Genomic DNA, 17791 nt, shown 5'->3' with positions numbered 1-17791 from the left:
TGAGTGCAGATGCAACAGTGAGGAGTTGTGAGATGGACAGAGTTGTGTTGTCTAAAGTGCTGAGCATGGCCTGATATAACAATAGGGGCTTACCAATCCCAGATTGTCCTTATAGAGCTACTGTTCAGAATGCTAGGCATCCCCATTAGACAGGAAAGCCTGTACTTGCATGAGAAGCCAGTAAGAGAAAGACCACTCCTTATGGCAAGGAACATAAGAAAGGACTAGGATGGGTCTGGGTGGTGGCATCAGAATGGCTCAGCGAGTGGTAAGCCTGGTACCCAGCCCCAAATGTCTGAAGGATAAACCCAAGCTTAGTACAAGTTGTAAAATTCAAAGATCACTAAGTCAAATCATTGTAGGTTGGAGATCCCTCACATCCATTTTACAGTTGAGGAAATTTAAACTCATAATAGCTGTCTGCTCAGCCTTAAAAGTGGCAAAAGAAAAACAAAATTCATGTGATAAACAGACCAAGGTTTACCTAGTCCCCAAGAGAATATTGGAAAGTCAGAGAAGCAAAATGCTAAGGAGGCCTATAGTTATTCTGTATCTTTGCTTTAGGCTAAATAAAGTCTCAATTAGGTCCTCCGGGGAGTTAGGGAGTGTTAAGTGCCTCCTGAAGCAGTATCACTGATTCTGTTGCACTTACTTTGTCCCTGGACTAAGTACCTTCAGCCAGCATAACTCACCATCTGGACCAAGTTGTCCTTACTGTCCCAGTGTGCTCCCCAGCAATATATCTGTCATCAGTATTGTGTTCTTGCTGCCACCAACACATGATAATCTAATCTGAAAGAAAAAAAGAATTTGGAATGTCTATAGAAACCAACATCATCAAACATCCTGGCTTTCTTCCAGGGGGCTTCAGAAAAAATACAAAAAGGAAGAAGCTACAGTGTGTGGAGTCAAATCTGCAGATACATCTTCTCTGAATCTCCATTAAGTCATTAAGACCAGACTTCAAAGCCTCCAGGCTACTGCTGCAGTGGAGACGTGACATTCCAGGTGGAAGGAAAGATTTAGTGACAAACAGGGAGACCAGAATGTGTTGGATATTTCTCTTCTTGGATTGTTCTTTCATCACCCCCATATTCAATACTTTGTCCTTGTTTTAAGAATGTTTACTGGACTTAAAGCCTTGATTTTGAGTCACAGTATTAAGACCAACTCTTAATTTGGGCAACTAATGATCCATAGTCCCCTCTTGAAAACATGGGGCAGGAGAGCTTAGGCAGGGGCTTTGCCATGGAGCTAAACCCTAGCCTTCCTGTTAATCAATTAATTAATGCCTTATTGGGGCTTGAATTTAGGGCCTGGGTGCTGTCCCTTAGATTTATTTCTCAAGACTGGCACTCTACTATTTGAGCAACAGTGCCTTTTATTGATCAATTGGAGATGTCTCATAAACTTTTCTGCCCAGTCTGGATTCAAACCATGATCCTCAGATGTTAACCTCCTGAGTAGTTAGGATTACAGGCCTGAACCACTAGTACCTGGCTTTGCTGGGTCCCTTGTAGAGCAGATTAAACACTATAAGCCAAACAAAATTTGGGATGAGGCTAAACTACTAATGAACTATATAAGACAAAACTATTTCTTTAATCATAATACTCCTCATTTCTCTGCTCAAAACTTTGAAAGAGAGAAGGAGATGGAATTCTAAGCAGGCAGAGGGTATGGAAAAAGATAAATATAAAAAATAAACTTAAAACAACCTAGCAGAAAAGTACGTTTGATTTGAAAGAATTTTTCCATTTCAATTCTCTATGGGCCTATTCATAACAGAGATATGGTTTCTTAAAATATGATTTCTGCACTGGCTGGTTGGGTCTCCTTAAAAAAATGCCTTCTATATTTTTTCTGCCCCTGTTTCACATGAACTCATAATTCCTGAACACCACCTTCAATGAGACCAGTGGAACTTTAGTAGCTGGGGTGACTCTGACATCTAGTGACACCCCTAAGTGACACTGAGATTTGGACCTCCTGGTGTCAGATTTCAGCTTTTTTTCCCTATCAGGCCACTCTATTTTCTCAACTAGTACACACACAGCACTGAATCACAATACCTAACAAAGCCAAACTGTTTCAAGAAAATGGCAGACTAGTACCAAGTCTCCTTTAAAACACATGTTCAAACTATGAAAGATTCTGTTTGGCTTGGTTGGAACTTTAAAAAAAAATGAATTTTTAAAGCAAGAGCAGTTTTAAATTCCCTCCTGGAGACACAGTTAATCAAGAACAGCCTCTTTTTCTGCAGTGAAGTGGCTGGCCACAGAGGCTCTGGAGTCAGCCTGTCTGGAGTTGTCAGCTTGCTTCCATACCTCACCACTTGCAGGACCAGTGAGCCTCAGTCTCTCACCTGTGAAATGGGAACTGACAATAATACCTGTCACATTATTGTGGAATTTAATGAGATAGCTGGGATGAAGGTATTTGGTACACTGCCTGCTCATAGTCAACATCTGTTAGACGTTAGCTGCTATGGCCTAAGACAAAACACAGGAACAACAAAAGTCTTAAGCAGAGAGATCAAATCTAACATCACTATTTGTATTTTCTACACACTTCTTAGAAAATAAGCTCACATGCTAAGAAACCTATCAGAGACAAACAAATGGATTTAGGAAGGCTAAAGTGAATTGTTGGCTTCTATCTAGCCTTAGCAAGCAGCTTCCTGGAATATCTAAAAGGACTTAACACTTATCCACATTGCTTTACAAGATAGGCCTGAGAAATCCACCCCCAATGACTTGGCAAAGAAATGCCTACGGACCCCCTCCAGCTGCATATTGAAACCATATACAGGGCAGTAGTAGAGAGGTTGCCTAGGCTAAGGCCTGGATTTCATCTCCAGCAGAAAGGATGAGGGACATCACCAGAGCAAGAAAAGAAGAAAAGAGGGAGGGAGGAAAAAAGAAAGAAAGAAGGAAGGAAGGAAAGAAGGAAGGAAGGAAGGAAGGAAGGAAGGAAGGAAGGAAGGAAGGAAAATACAGTATGGGCTGCAAAGCACAGTGGGAGAGGGCCTGCCTCCTCTTGGCTTGGGCAGGTCTTACAAAGGCACACTGCAAGGTTACTGCAGCACTGCCTGTCATGGAAGAAACCAGGTTTCAGTATATATAACCACAGACATCTTCAGCTCTTCCAGATTAGACTCCCAAAGAGTCCTTGTCATCTGAGCTTCCATGTTCTTTTACCCTTCAGAAAAGGGTCTATCTTATAGTATGTCTGAAGTTGTGGTCACCACAAAGTGAGGGATTGGAAGTGTCTTGTGAAGACCTGAGAGCAGACACTTAAATGTTAACAGGAGCCAGGTGTGGGTGGCTTATAAGAGGCTGAGATCTGAGGATCATGGTTCAAAATCAGCCAGGAAGTAAAATCCATGAGACTCTTATCTCTAATTAAGTACTAAAAAGCCAGAAGTTGAGCTATTGCTCAAATGGTAAAGTGCCAGCCTTGCATGATAAAGCGAAGGGGCAGTGCCCAGACCCTAAGTTCAAGCCCTAGCACCAGCACAGAAAAAGAAAAAAATTAGCAGAACTGACTTACATCTCACTGGCCATTTCTTTATAATCTCTTCACGTCCAAAGATAAAATCCCACTAGTCAGTGTAAACTCATTTTTTAAAATGCAGTTATTATCATTAGTATTATTTTGCTGATTTCAATAGCAGCAGGGGGTCAGATCAGGGAGTCTTTGAGCAAGTAGGAAAAGATGTCATTTCTTCTGAGGAAATGTGGCTTACAGCACCCAGGATTTTGGCCAAGGATATAACCTGTTCAACCACATACCCAGGCCTGTAAACATACTCCTTTCAAAAAGTACAAAGGCATCAGGTGTTGGTGGCTCACACCTGTAATCCTAGCTACTTAGGAGATTGAGATCTGAGGATCAAGGTTTGAGCCAGCCAGCCCAGGAAAGTTCATGAGACTTATCACCAATTAACCACCAAAAAAAAAAAACAGAAGTGCAGCTATGGCTCAAAGAGGTAGAGCACTAGCCTTGAGCAAAAAGCTCAGGGACAGCACCCAGACCCAGAGATCAAGCCCCACAACAAACCAACAACAAAAAGTTCAAAAGATGCAAAGTATTTAAAAGAGAAAGTATAAGCCTCTATGCCACACCCCCAAAGAAAAGCCACTATTCATAGTTTGATTAGCAGACTTTTGTTTTAACAGAACATTAAACTTTGTTTGGGGAAGGGGTAGGAAATACAAATGCACTGTGAAAAATTTAACTAGTGTCGGGGCTGGGAAGGTGGGCTCAGTGGTAGTGTGCTTGCCTTGCATGCATGAGGCTCTGGGTTTGATTCCTCAGCACCACATACACAGAAAAAGCTGAAAGTGGGTGCTATGGCTCAAGTGGTAGAGCGCTAGCCTTGAGCTGAAGAGCTCAGAACAGTGCCCAGGCCCAGAGTTCAAGCTCCACGACCAGCAAAACAAAACAAAAAAAATTTAACTAGTGTCAACAAAATATAGTCTAAAAGCCTCCTTCCTACCACTGATCAGCTTACCAGTTGTGTGAGTTTCCAGGCCTTCTGTACATAAATAAGCAAGAATAGCTGATCCTCTGTACACAGGATTTATCACAAGGATTCAACCAAAAATAGAAAATGATTTTTAAAAATCTGCATCTGGGGCTGGGAATGTGGCTTAGTGGTAGAGTACTTGCCTAGTATGCATGAAGCCTTGGGTTCAATTCCTCAGTACCACATACACAGAAAAATCCAGGAGTGGCACTGTGGCTTACGTGGAGTGCTAACCTTGAGCAAAAGAAGCTCAAGGACAATGCCTAGGTCCTGAGTTCAAGCCCCAGAACTGGCAAAATAAAAAATAAATCTGCATCTGTACTAAACATGTACAAATATTTTTTTCTTGTCCTAATTCCCTAGATGGATCAGGTGCTGATGGCTCATGCCTATAATCTTATCTACTCAGGAGGATGAGATTGCAGTTCGAAGCCAGCCTGGACAGAAAAGTCCATGATACTCTATCTCTAATAAACTACTCAGAAAAAGTTGGAAGTGGCACTGTGGCTCAAATGGTAGAGCACTAGGCTTGAGCAAAAAGAGGTTCAGGGACAGCAACCAGGCCTGGAGTTCAAGCCCCAGAGCCTGCCAAAAAAAAAAGAAGAAGAAAAAGAAAAAATAATAATTCCCTAGATGATTTAGTATAATTAATGATGCTTGGGATACAGCTCAGAGGTAGAATGCCTGCCTAATATGTATGAGATCCTGAATTGAATCCTTAGCACTTAGAAAAATAAAAAAGCCAGTATAAAGTTAGTTAAAATAAAAAAGCCAGTACATATCACTTATATTGTACTAGGTATTATTAGTAATCTAGAGAGCTTTTGAAGTGTAGGTTATATGCAAACACTATGCCACATTATATAAGAGACTTGGGGCTTCTTGGGTCTTGGTCCTGAACCAATTACTCTCAGATACTCAGGACAAATGTATTATCTACATTCAATAATAATGTATTGTTTGGGAGTAAAAAGCATTAGACCCAACATGTCTGCCCATCATCTGCACAGTCAACAGCTGAAATAATTCATGTACTTCCATAATTGCAAAACTGAGCATCTGTTAAAGCATTATGATGTATCAATACAGAGGACAAAACAAGAACCTTGTATTGTACATAAAACAGATCACTTGTAGAAAACACATATAACATACAAACACACAGAGATATCAACAACCATACAATATATGCAGTCATTCTATAGATATGCAAGAACATCTGTATAATAAATTGACAGAAGAGAATTACTGGATCACAATATATAAGGTGCAAACCTGTTAAGTGTTGACATATTTTGTCAAATGGATCCCAGAGAGGTTATCTGATCCACAGTGGGTTTGAGTGCTTATTCTCCCATCATTACCATTTCCTTCCAGTCTTTTTATATCTTTAAGTACTTGTGCAAAGGAGTGTCAATTCAACACATCAATTTATGGGTACAATGCATCTTGATCAATGTCATCCCTTCCATCGTTCTCTTCCATTTCTCCTGACCCCACTTACCCTGTTCAAGTTACCTGTTCCATTTTCATATGTACATTGAATATTATGACTATATTTGCCCACCTTTCCTCTTTCTATTCATCTGCCCTCTGTCCCTTTGACTTCCCCCCAACAGCTTCCTGGTGTTCATTTTGTTAAACTGTAAGTTAGTTGTTTGAAGGAGTTTCACCATTGCAATCCTCCCCTGCATATACATAGGTTAGTCAATATGTTTATGTAGCATATATATCATTTATTTAGCCTGAGTAAAAGAAATTATGTTTGTTTCCTTCCTCTCTGACCCCACCCACTCCAATATCACCAAAAGTTCTTAAGGAGCCAGGAAAAATCATCTGCAACTAAGTTAGCATATCCTCTGATGGAATTCACTTCAAAGTTCAGTCCTCTGGGATCCCAATCCAACCCTGAAACTTTGATCTCAGTCCCTAGGCCTTGCAGAAACCTCTGAACTGGGTCCTCTACTCCTGGGGGGTTCTCAGAAATGCAAATCGACCACTGTTCTGTCACTGCCTCTTCCATCACCTCTCCAGTCCCCAGTCCTGTGCTGAATGAGTGGCTTTAAGTGGGGGTGGGGAGGGAGGGAATTGGGGTCAGAAGGAATGGAGGGTTAGGGGAACCCTGAAGAAAAACAGAGGACAAAAAAGCCAACTTGTTTGCTGCTAGCAAATGAGAAAGAATGAGAATGAAAGAAATGAGAAACCTAGACCTGGCCCTAATGATCTGCTGAGGTTTTCTAAAGCTTCCTTAGCTTCATACATGATCTTATTTTGTTCTTGTTTCACAGTAAAAACTAACAAAAAGGGCTGCTTGTCTTGGGGGACAGTAAGGAAGGGGGAGATTAGTACGGAAAACTTATCCTAGTTTGCAGCTGGTGTTGGGGAAGACAGAATCCACAGAAGGTATGGGGGAGCAGGGAATGACACTAAAAGCTACGGCTACCTAACAGGGATATCTGAAAGATGTCCCTGGTCAAAGATAAGTTCCTGGGTAACAAAGTAACAATGGCTATTACTGAGCACATACTGTGTGCAAGGCACTATGCCCAAGCATTCTGTCTCACTTAATCCTTTCAGCATTCCCTAGAAGAACAATTACCCTTGTTCCTTACTGTACTCAGGATACAGCAAAGTTAATGAACTCACCCAACAGCCCACAGCCCAGAGCCTGCACTCAATACTAGCCCCAAGACTAAATCATCCTGCAGTTAAACAACTGGGAAACTTTGATGCCCACCCTATCCACCTCCACCCACATGGTGCTTGCTTTCCTTAATTATTTCAGATTCTAGATTTTCATGTTTGTCATCTTTCGGGATTCAGGCATTACTTCCCCTATGAGTCATATTCTTTCCTAATCTCTTCCCCCAAAACATACTCCAGATGCCCTTGGGTGCGGCTGCCTGTAATGGGTCCACAAGACTTTGAGCCCTAGAGGCTGTGGCCCTGTCAATTTTGTCTTCAGATTTACTGTGCCCAGCACACACAGGTGCCCATGCCTTGCCCCAGTGCTCAGTGAATAAATGTGGCTTGGTGGCCAGACACTGAACTGTAGATTCTACCTGCTTTCCAACTCCCAGTTGGTAGAGGAAAGTGAATGAATGTTATTTACAAAACGCCAAGCCAAACAAGACCCTCCCTTCCCCAACATGCTGAAGTTGTGCTGGGAACAGCCAGAGGTCACCAAATGGCCGCCAGATGGTCACTGGCTGCTGCTCTCTAACTCCAGGGGCCTGGGGCAAAAGGCCCACCTGCTCTCAGGGACCTATGACTGATATGCTATTTTAGGGAAAGCCCAGGCAGTTCCCTCCTCCTACTTCCCTCCTGCCATGGGCTCAGAGCCCAGATTGGCCATTCCAAACATCTCAGGAACCACGGTGGGCTGGGCTGAGCAGAGCAGTGACAAAATGGACAGGATCATTTTCTTCCTCCCTCACTTCTGTGACTTGGAGGCATGGACCAGGGGAGACCAGAGGAGTGGGGTGCTCATCTCCAAATAACTAAGATCAGAGGGAGCAGGGCCTGCAGGGATTAGGACCTCTTCCTCCCTGGGAGAAGTGGAAGGATGCCCAAAGCTGGTATTAGAGGAATGGATGTGTGCAGTTTTTCCCAGCAAAGAGGGCTGAGCAAGCTTCAGGGAGAGAGATCAGTTTCCCTCAGCCTCATTTGCCACCATCCCTTTTTTCCACAGATCAGGGAGGCCACAGGGTGGTCCTGAAGCATGAGGGCCTTTGTTTCTCCCACTCAGACAACTGGGCCTCCAGGCCTATGTGTGCCCCCCTCCCCAAATCTTCCAAATCTTCCCTGGGCCTCCAGGCCTGTGTCCCCCACCCCATCCTCCCTGGCTCTCCAGGTCCTTTGTTATCTCCCAGGGAAGATTGCATTTTGGGGTGGGAAGGCAGGGTTCCCCCACAGTCCTCCAAGCTAGACTGTAACCATCTAGTTGCTGAGGAGCCCTGCAGTCTGAGCATTTGAGCTTCTGGGAGATTATGCACCTGCAAGGCTTTCCTCAAACCCAGAGTCTGCAGATCTAAAAGAGCAGAGACAGGAAGAGGATGGGAAAACAAGGCAACCAAGACTCCATTATTTAGGCCAGGGTTGGGGATGGCCCATGCTGTCTCTGGCTTGCTCACCTTCTCAGTTCACCCTTACCTGCTTCCCTGTGAACAAGCACACGGGCTCTTCATTTTCATTTTTGTTTCTTGCTAAACAGAGGAACTGGTTTAACCATGGGTCTATGCCTCTCAATACCAAATTGGTACTGAGATAACTTGTTCCGTTTCAATCAGGACATATTCTTCAGCCTCTTCTCTTGGGTTTTAGTTAACTCCACAAGAAAAGCACTAGCTGTTAATCAAATTTTAGTCGTGCCGAGGATCAATCTAGGGACTCATGCATATTGGGAACTTTACCACTGAGCCACCTTTCCTGAACAGGGATTTTAAAGAAGTAGAAAGACCAACTCTGACATTCTCCTTTAACAACAAGGTGGAAAAACAGTTGCTAAGTGTCAACATTCAGTTCTGGATTTTGCATGGCTTGCCTTTCCAATCAAATTTGCTGGAACTGTATCTCCTCCTCTGGTAACCCAGGTTACCAGGTTATCCAGTTAGCCCAGATTATCAAATCTCAAATGTGTGCATGAAAAACCTCTGGAGTACAGATACATAGGTAGGACATTTATGTCCTAGACAGTATGGAAGCCAGCTAGAGACAAAGAGAAAGAAACCAAAACAAAAAGCCAAACTAACAAAGTTATATCAAGCTGGGTGCTGATGGATCAGGCCTATAATCCTACTCAAGAAGTTGAGATACTGGTTCAAAACCAGCCAGGTAGAAAAGTCTGTGAGACTCTCATCGCTAGTTAACCAGAAAGAAGCTAAAAGTGGTAGTGTGGCTCAAATGGTAGAGCACTAGCCTAAAGTATGAAAGCCAAAGGAGAGAGCTCAGGACTTGAGTTTAAGTACCTATAGTCTCTCTCTCTCTCTCTCCCCCCCCTTCTATTAAGTATGAAAATAGTGGTTATGTCTAGGAACTAGGTAGGGTTTCCAGGGATCCAGGAGGCAGGGTATGGCAAGGGACGGTGTGGGGTGGATAAATGGGCCCTGATGAAAAGTTAACAGGCTAAAACTAGAGAGATACGCTTGTAGGAGAAATAGCCTCATAAGCAATGGCAGTAGTTCACTTATGCTAAGGATGAGCTCTATCACTAGCTACACTCTAGCTTTTCTTTTCTTCCTTTTCTTTCTTGCTTGCCTGCTTGCTTGCTTCCTTTTTCTTTCATATACTGGAAATTAAATTTAGGGCTATAGGAAATAGACATTCTTTCTCTCTCATACTCCCTGTATATTGTGCATAGACTTGAACTCAGAACCTATGCAGACAGACAATCTAGCACATTTCCAGCCTTTTGTTGCTCTAGTCTTTGTGTGTGTGTGTGTGTGTGTGTGTGTGTGTGTGTGTGTGTGTGTGTGTGTGTGTGTGTGTGTATGCCTGCCAGGACTTGAACTCTACCACTTCAACTTACCTTTTGTTGGAGATAAGAATCCATGGCCTTTTCTTTCTGGCTGGTTTCAAACCTCTATTCTCAGATCTCAGTTTCCTAAGTAGCTAGGATTACAGGTATAAGCCAATAGTGCCAGGGCACTTTAGTCATTTTTTTCAGTAGGGTTGCTCTCAAACTGCCAATTCTCTCTATCTCTTCTGAGTAAGCTGAGTATAACTGTATGCCAATTACTGTTCTCTCATCTGCTAGTCACATAGAGAAATAGCTTAGAGAGTCTTGTCTTACCTTTGAAGGAACTGGCACAGTCCAATTTAGCATTCAAGCTTCCACAACTTTTTCTGGTTGGGGTGAAGACCAGGGAACCTGGCTACTGTTAACTCACTTCACATAGTGACTCCTATTTGTATAACACTTTTGGTGGACTGACATCTACAATTCCACTTGATTCTCTAGACCCGCACTGTGAAGGAGACCACATGGGTTCTTCTGACTTGATTTTGTCAGCTGTATGACGTACTCAAAATCAAAATGACTACAAGTGGCAGCGCAGATGGAAATATCCTTCATAATCAGTGTGTGACATATTTCCTACTTTGCCAGTGGCCCCCAACCCACATCACATCACAGTCCCAACAAAGCCTTAGGAAAAATATAGTTTTGGTTCCTTCTAGGGATAGCTCTGTCCTCTCATCTGAGCCCACCCAAGATTTTGTTTTTCAGAGTCCCCCAGGGGGTTCATGTCCACTGGGATTATAGAACCACAGGTTACATATCACGCTGTGTAAGGACCCAGGGAGAGGCCATTTGAGACCCTTTGTGTGGGTTCCATAGGATACTGGAGGTGCTGTGAGTAGGCTCTGATTAACTGCCAAACCAACAGAACACATCTCCCACCACTCAGTGCTTGCTGAACATTCCCGCAGGCTGTAGATCTGCAGGGTCCAACACCCCCCCCACCCCCATCCCCCGTGGACCACAAAACCTAAATTATGAGATTATGAGGCTGGGGAAAGCTAAGATCCAAGGCAAGGGGGGGGAGAACGAGGTGTAGGGGGAGGTGGTTAAGGGAGGAGGAGAAGGAGGATGCCCTACTCATGAATAAAACCAGCTAGTATTTATTGACTGTAAACTATGTGCCAGGCTCTCACTCCTTTACCCTATATGCAAAGTGTTATTAGCCCTATTATAGAGACCAAAACCCACTTCCCCAAGATGCACAACGTCAGGGCCACAGTGCCCCCTCACCTCATCTTCCCAACGGTTAATCTGTCCACATCCTGAAATTCAGGCACCTTGAAGTCGGTGCTCAGATTGACGGAAAGGGACGCCCACTGATAAGTGGAAGAAAGCAGGCTGCTGGGCAGTTTAGCCCGCTCCCGGCCTCTTCACGCCAAGGCTTGGGAACTACAAGGCCCAGCAGGCCGTAGCCAGGGGAGGGGGCGGGGGAGGGCGTGGCTAGCGCGGGTGTGAGTGAGTCGGATCCCTGGCGCCTCGCCGGCGCAAAGCGCTCGGAGGCTCCTGCGGGCATTGGTGCGGCGGTCTGGGCAGTGAGCGGCAGCAAGCAGGAGCCCAAACGCTGGTCGAGCCGCAGAGCGCTAGGAACCAGGACTGTGCCCGGAGCTGGGCAGCAACGACTGGACAAGCTCGAGACTGTGCTCAACGCATTGCGGCGACCTCGCGTTCTAGGGGCCCTAGCGCGCGCCGCAGCTGAAACAGCCGCGGAGACCGAGGACTTTTCTCCAGTCCGAGGGGCGCCCGGTAGGGCGCAGCGTCCCTGTGCTGCAGTCGGGCTCGCCGCGGCGCCGGGATCCCGCCGGACGATGGAGCCGGGTCTGCTCGAAGCGTGAGGCGCCGCAGATCGGTTCTGGAGAGAGGGGGGCGCGAGGTCTGGAGACCCGGGGCGGCGGACGGGAGCCCTCCCCCCCCGCCCCGCCTCCGGGGCACCAGCTTCGGCTCCATTGTTTCCTCCCGGGCTGGAGGCACCGAGCAACGCCAGGAGCGAAGCGCCAGCCGCGGGGCTCTCGCGACCCCGCGAGGACCGGAGCTGAACCCGGGGGGCGACGAGCCGGAGAGAGGGACGCGGGCACTCGCCCGCCTGTACAAGCCACGGCGAGCTTTCCAGAGTCGGAACCGCTGCGCCAAGTGAGGTAAGAGCCGCGGCGCCCCTAGATCCGGGGCGGGCTTGGCGTCCCGAGCGGCCCCCCGCGGGAGCCTCCTGGCCGCGCGCTGCGCCCGCCGCAGCCCTGCCGTGGCCGGCGCCTCCCTCCACTCCTTCCCCGCCCCTCCACCTCCGGGCTCCCTCCCCGGCCCCCCCCCCGCTCTTCCCTCCCTCCGCCGGCGTCGCCTGCTGCGCCCCTTCCCCGCGCTGCGCCCGCCGTTCCTCCTGCCGCCCAACTTTTCCGCCAAGTCGCGCTCGGGAGCTGGCGAGGCGGCGGCTCTGCTGTGAGTCCGGGAAGAGCACGGGTGGGGAGAAGGTAGCGGACGCCCTGGGTTCCCTGGGTTCCTCGAACTTGGGAGGGAAGCCGGAGTGGGCAGCGATGTGTGTGTGAGTGTGTGTGTGTGTGCGCGCGCGCGCGTGCGTGTGAGCGCGCGCGGGTGTTGCATTCCACTCCATCTCTTTTGGGTCCCTATGAGGATATGAGGATTCTCCCGTTTCAGCAAGTAACTTTACGCGCAACGCTAAAAATGTTGAGGTTTTCCACCTCCGGGGAAGTGGGGGTCCGAGCGGGGGGCGGAGGGGTGCGAGTCCGTCGTGGAGGCGAAGGTTAGCTTGCTTTGGACTGCGTTTTATGAAGGTGTCGTCACCAAATGGCTGGATCTGCTTTAGCGGAGAGTGAGGGAAAATTCTTCTTAGGGGGTTGGGGTAATGTTTTACTTAAAGGGTTTCGGAACGGGTCGGAAGTTTGGAGAAGCGGAGGGTGACGGGCGGATGCTGTGAAGCCGCGGCGGGGGGCGGGGGCCGCTCCGTTCCAATCTGGCTCTTGGAGGTGGGGGAAGGGACGAGGGTTTTCTCCGGTGAGGTTCTTCGGGCAGCCGTGCTTGTTGCTTCTGTGGTCCTGACCCCTCTGCTCAACGCTCCCTCGCCCGCCCCCTCCCCCGGGCTTTGGGGCGGAGATTTAGAAAGAGGCAAGGATTTAACATTTGCAGAAAAATTCATCGACACCGTAGATGAGGTTTGGACACAGCACGTACCCCTCTATCAGACAACCAGGCACCGTTTTTGGAGGGAACCTGCTTCTCTTTTCTGAGGCTAGAAGCTGTGAGCACCCCCCCGCTTTGAAAAGCATTTCTACGGTCCCCCCCTCCCCGTCCCCCATTTCCCAGATGTAGCGGCCGCATCTGGTTCCGTTTCACCCCACACGGGCACACCGCAGCCACATTATTACATCCCTTTTCCTCCCCCTCCCCCTCTCCTAAATTAAAACTTGAGATTCTTCAACTTATTCTTACCACCTCCCTCCTCAGAATTTCTTGAGACTTGGAGATGAGGCTTTGGGATTGGGGGAGGGAAACTTACTCTAGATCCCAATTTATTTAGGATACCACCAAACCACTCACTCTCCCAGCTGCTAGTGGAGGATGGTTGGGGTGCTTTCTAGGTCGTGCCAAAAAGACCTTGGGAAATGGTGTCGAGGTTGTAGAGGATAGCACCGGTGAACAGTTCATCGGCTAGAGGTGGCCTCTTTGGCCTTGGGTCTGGCCTGGCTGTGGACCTGACAGATGTTTCTGGAACCAAAGCATTGCCTTCTCTTCCCTTTAATTATAGCCGGAGTTGAGGGCGCTTCTGCCAGGGTGCGGACCTCGCTGGCCCATCTCGCGCCGCCCCTGGCTGGCTAGCCTGTCTACGCGTCCGTTTTGCACCCTCCCTGGACGGATCTGGGCGCACAGGTGGGGCTAAGGGCAGGACCATGGCTGTCAGAGGCCTTTCTGGATGTTTTTTCGGGTGTTATCTGAGTTGCAGTCAGAAACTAAAGCGAGGTGTTTTACCATTTAAATAACGGCTACAGGTTTGAAAGTGGGGTGAGGGTGGAGTGTCGCTGTTGTTTGAAATGTGCTGTGAGGCCGGAAAGCATTTCGGGATCCAAAATTGCGGCAGGCCAGAGAGAGTTGGTTCCTCTGCTTTCCAATCTCAAATTGAAAACACTTCTCTGGTTTCCTTCTTGGGTCGGTAGTTTGGGAGGCTGTAATGAAATCGCACTTTCTCGAGACATGGTAATTAAGGTGACTGTTTCCTTCGCAGATGTGCCCTGCCCTTTGCACACTCCCTCCCCCCCCCACCAGACCAGTGTTTTTTTTTTTTTTTTTTTTTTTACTATCTAAATTATAGAACCTGTGCTTTGAGACTGTTTAGCAGAAAGTGACCATTTTCCTCCCTTGGCCCAGACTCCCTATTTCCTTTCTGAGGCTTGTTTAAAAGCTAAGTAGCAGGGCCCCTGGGACGGTCCATGGCCTGGCTAATTACCACATGCCTGGGTCATCTCTTCCTTTCAGTGACCGAAGGCCAGCAAGCTTGGCCATTGCCCAATGTCTGCCCTGATGGCCGGCCTCCCTCTCTAATGACTTGTTTACATATTTCCCCCCAGTTGGTTGGGAGAAGCTCCAGGGAGTCTGCTGCTCTAGCTGGGTGACAAGCTCCTTGAAATATCTGTTGCATTTACTCCTAGTCAAAGCTGAGCGTCAGCTTTTTAATGAGGACCATCCGGATTGAGAGCCACTAGGACTCAGACACTCACATGCCAGCAAGAGGGCAGGCGGAAATGTCCATTTCTGAAGTATTTTCACCATGTGGATTTAGGCCAAAGTGAGCACCACTTCCTTTGGTTGCAAAGTAGACAACTTAGGGTACTTCTTTTCCTTGGCCTCTGGCCATGGAGGATGTTAGAAAGTTCCATTTACTACCCTTAGAATAGCAAGCAAAGCCCAGGGGGAAGAAATAAAGGAGCATCACAAATGACCTCACTCCCTCCCACCTTGGTGAAGAGGGTTAGAATGCATCCAGGCATCCCTAAGCCTGGGTTAGTCCTGTGAATTAAGCATTGGGTAGGCAGACTGCAGTCTTAAGGACCAAGGAAAATCCCTGGGTTTTGCTTTCCGTGATGCTGTTTTTGTTTATTTGAGGTATTGACTTGAAACAAGCCTCCTAAAAAAGGAGATTTATTTGCTTTTGTGAGTGTAAGCAGCCAGCTTGGGGGTATTAGCACCTAGCTTCTCTGAAGGCTCTTTTTCTTCCCTCTAGTTTTTGTAATTTCTTTAATCAAAATGGCTGTTAGTTCAAAAGCTTCCTATGAAGTTTAAGCCTATTGCTACTGGTGGAAAAGGAGTTATATAAGATTTATTCCAATGTCTTGTTCTGAAAGAGCCTTACTCACTTGAGATGAGTTTCATTTCCTCTTGGGAAATTTGTCTTCCCATTTGTCTTCCCCAGGGCTCTGTAAAAGGTTTGAATGCACTGGGGATGGTGGGAGTCCAGATGTAGAGCTTTAGAAAAGGCTCTGGTGTTTCCAGAGGGGATTAAATACCAGGCGTGATCTAGGATATTTGTTTTTCCTCTCTAAGGTTAGATCTGCCTTAAACAGTAATTCTCTCCTTACCACTACCCTTGCAATAAGAAGCTGTGTTTGAGTCCATCCCAAGCCTCCAATAAAATAGCACTCATGGAATAAAAGAACCCAAAGAATATGGCAATAATGTCCCTATATGTTCTTGTCTTTAGTAGGCATGTTTCTAAGTTATGTGGCATTGTTAATGTTTTAATTTATTGATGGATTAGAGACAAAAAAAACCATTTGAGGGGGGCTGGGAAGATGGTGCAGTGGTAGAGTGCTTGCCTTGTATGCCTGAGGCCCTGGGTTCGATTCCTTAGCACCACATAAGCAAAAAGAAAAAAGCCGGAAGTGGCGCTGTGGCTCAAGTGGTAGAGCGCTAGCCTTGAGCTGAAGAGCTGAGGGACAGTACCCAGGCCCAGAGTTCAGGCCCCACAACCGACCAAAAAAAAAAAACCAAAAACCACATGTGGCTAGAGGGAACAAGTAGGTCTGTAGCATAGAGTATGAAGATGAAGGGTATAAAATACCATTGTTTCATTTTTTTTGTTCAGTACTGGGGCTTTAGAAAGGTAGGAAGGTCAGAAGTAAGTTTATCTCCCAAGAATACCACTAAGGAGTGTTTACTGTCATTCCTCATGTAGTACTTAGAAGAGCAGACCTTTCACCATGTTGCCATTTTGATCCTCATAACCATTTGATATAACCAGCCATATGATTTAGTCCCTCCAACAAGTGGGAAACTGAGGCTTAGGAAGATTAACTGACTGTCCAAAGATGGGAGGGTCATATAAATGGAAGAACAGGCATTCATTTATTAACTTCTCCAGAGAAGAGGAAGACAAAAACTTAGTCCTGAACTTGTCAGCTAGTTTTCCTTCCATCATTTTTAGATGTTGGTGTTGGTGTTCATAAACTCTTTCTGTTAGAGTTGGGGAGAGGTACAAGGTCACATGGTTCTAGCATTTTCCCATCAGACCCTTTTCCATATCTTCTGTTGGATGGACATTTAGAGAGGAGACTCATTTTCTTCTGGATGGGCTCTTGAAAGAGATATCTGTAGTACTTTCCTGCATGCTGTCATCACTCCTCATAACCATCTAGGATGTAGGCAGGGCAAATACTAGTGGCACATTCCCTTGCCAGTATAAAAACTGAGATACCATGTTCCCCTTGGAGGGAACACCTAGGGGACATTGGGCTCTGACTCCCAAAAGAGGATGAAAAGACTGATGGGGAGCCAGCTGGAAGGTCTCTGGGGAAGCTGATGTGTGCACCTGTGAGGCTGTAGTCACATCTGTCAAGCTGTGAAGGAAGGAAGCTGTTCCTCAGGGCTTTTAAGAATTCATTAATTAGTAGAAAGCAAAGGAGGTGAGGTGGCAGTCCTCAGGATCCCAGGCAGCATGTGGATTAGCATGCTGTCACTGCATTTTCTGTAGTTGTGTGGAATGGGGTAGGTGCCCACTTCTCATTCTAGGAGGCTTTATATTCTTAGCATCTTTGTTTTACAAATAGGAAGCTTCAGGCCTAGAGGAGTAGGGGAGGGAAAGAGGAGAGATTTTTGGTACCTTTTTTGGCAGTGAGTTTGAGGGAAGCTGCTAGATGCATTTCAAATGTACAATCCTGAGGGCTAAAAGAAGACAATCTATAGGCAGCCTATACCTGTAAGGAGGTGGGTAGGCTTTTCAGAGGACAGGGTGACTGAATGGTGTTGTAAGTTAATGATCTACTACAGGTCCAAATTGGTTGGATGTGTTTTGGGGCTGTAGTACCATGTGAGTTTAGGAATGTTCTCCAGTGAGCTTTACTTCTAAAATAGGCCTGAAGTTGTGTCCATCCTGTATCCTGGATGGCCCATCTGAGATCTTCTTAGGACTAAGGATCTTTCTGTCCACCAGAGGAATAGGGAATCAAGACCCTTTAATTCATAGAGTTAACTTGGGTCTGAGTCTTTTTCTTTTTTTCTTTTCTGGTGTTTTGAGAGAGCCTTGTAGCCCAGGCTGGCGTGAAATTCTCAATCCTGCCTTAGCCTTCTTCCTGGTATGGAAATCTCTTTGAGGTAGTGCATATTTATTCATTGATTGGTGCTTTGTTGTTGTTGTTTTCCCCTGTGCTAGGCATGAGTTCTGCCACTGAACTGTCTACACCCCAGGTCAAGAGCCAGTTTATTCAATATCTTATTTGTGTCCTCTAGCATTCAGAAACCCAGTG

The 17791-nt window shown here is 46.5% G+C and overlaps 1 protein-coding gene across 7 annotated transcripts in view; it reads left to right on the top strand.

Annotated features, from left to right (window-relative positions):
* Positions 1-11558: 11558 nt before the first annotated feature.
* Positions 11559-17791, top strand: part of Fgfr1 (fibroblast growth factor receptor 1) — a 56059-nt gene continuing 49826 nt past the window's right edge. For 4 of the 7 annotated variants that reach the window (XM_013025907.1, XM_013025881.1, XM_013025872.1 and 1 more), the window contains exon 1: positions 12439-12479. The gene's annotated coding sequence lies outside the window, so the exon portion shown is untranslated. Of the gene's footprint in view, positions 12185-12438; positions 12480-17791 lie in introns of those variants that run through there. The other 3 variants (XM_013025898.1, XM_013025889.1, XM_013025913.1) reach the window with 2 other exon arrangements.

Source organism: Dipodomys ordii, unplaced genomic scaffold (genome assembly GCF_000151885.1).
Source record: "Dipodomys ordii isolate 6190 unplaced genomic scaffold, Dord_2.0 Scaffold4, whole genome shotgun sequence".
Taxonomy (NCBI): Eukaryota; Metazoa; Chordata; class Mammalia; order Rodentia; family Heteromyidae; genus Dipodomys; species Dipodomys ordii.
The sequence above is the reverse complement of the archived record's forward strand: the minus strand, read 5'-3'. Positions and strand labels throughout refer to the sequence as shown.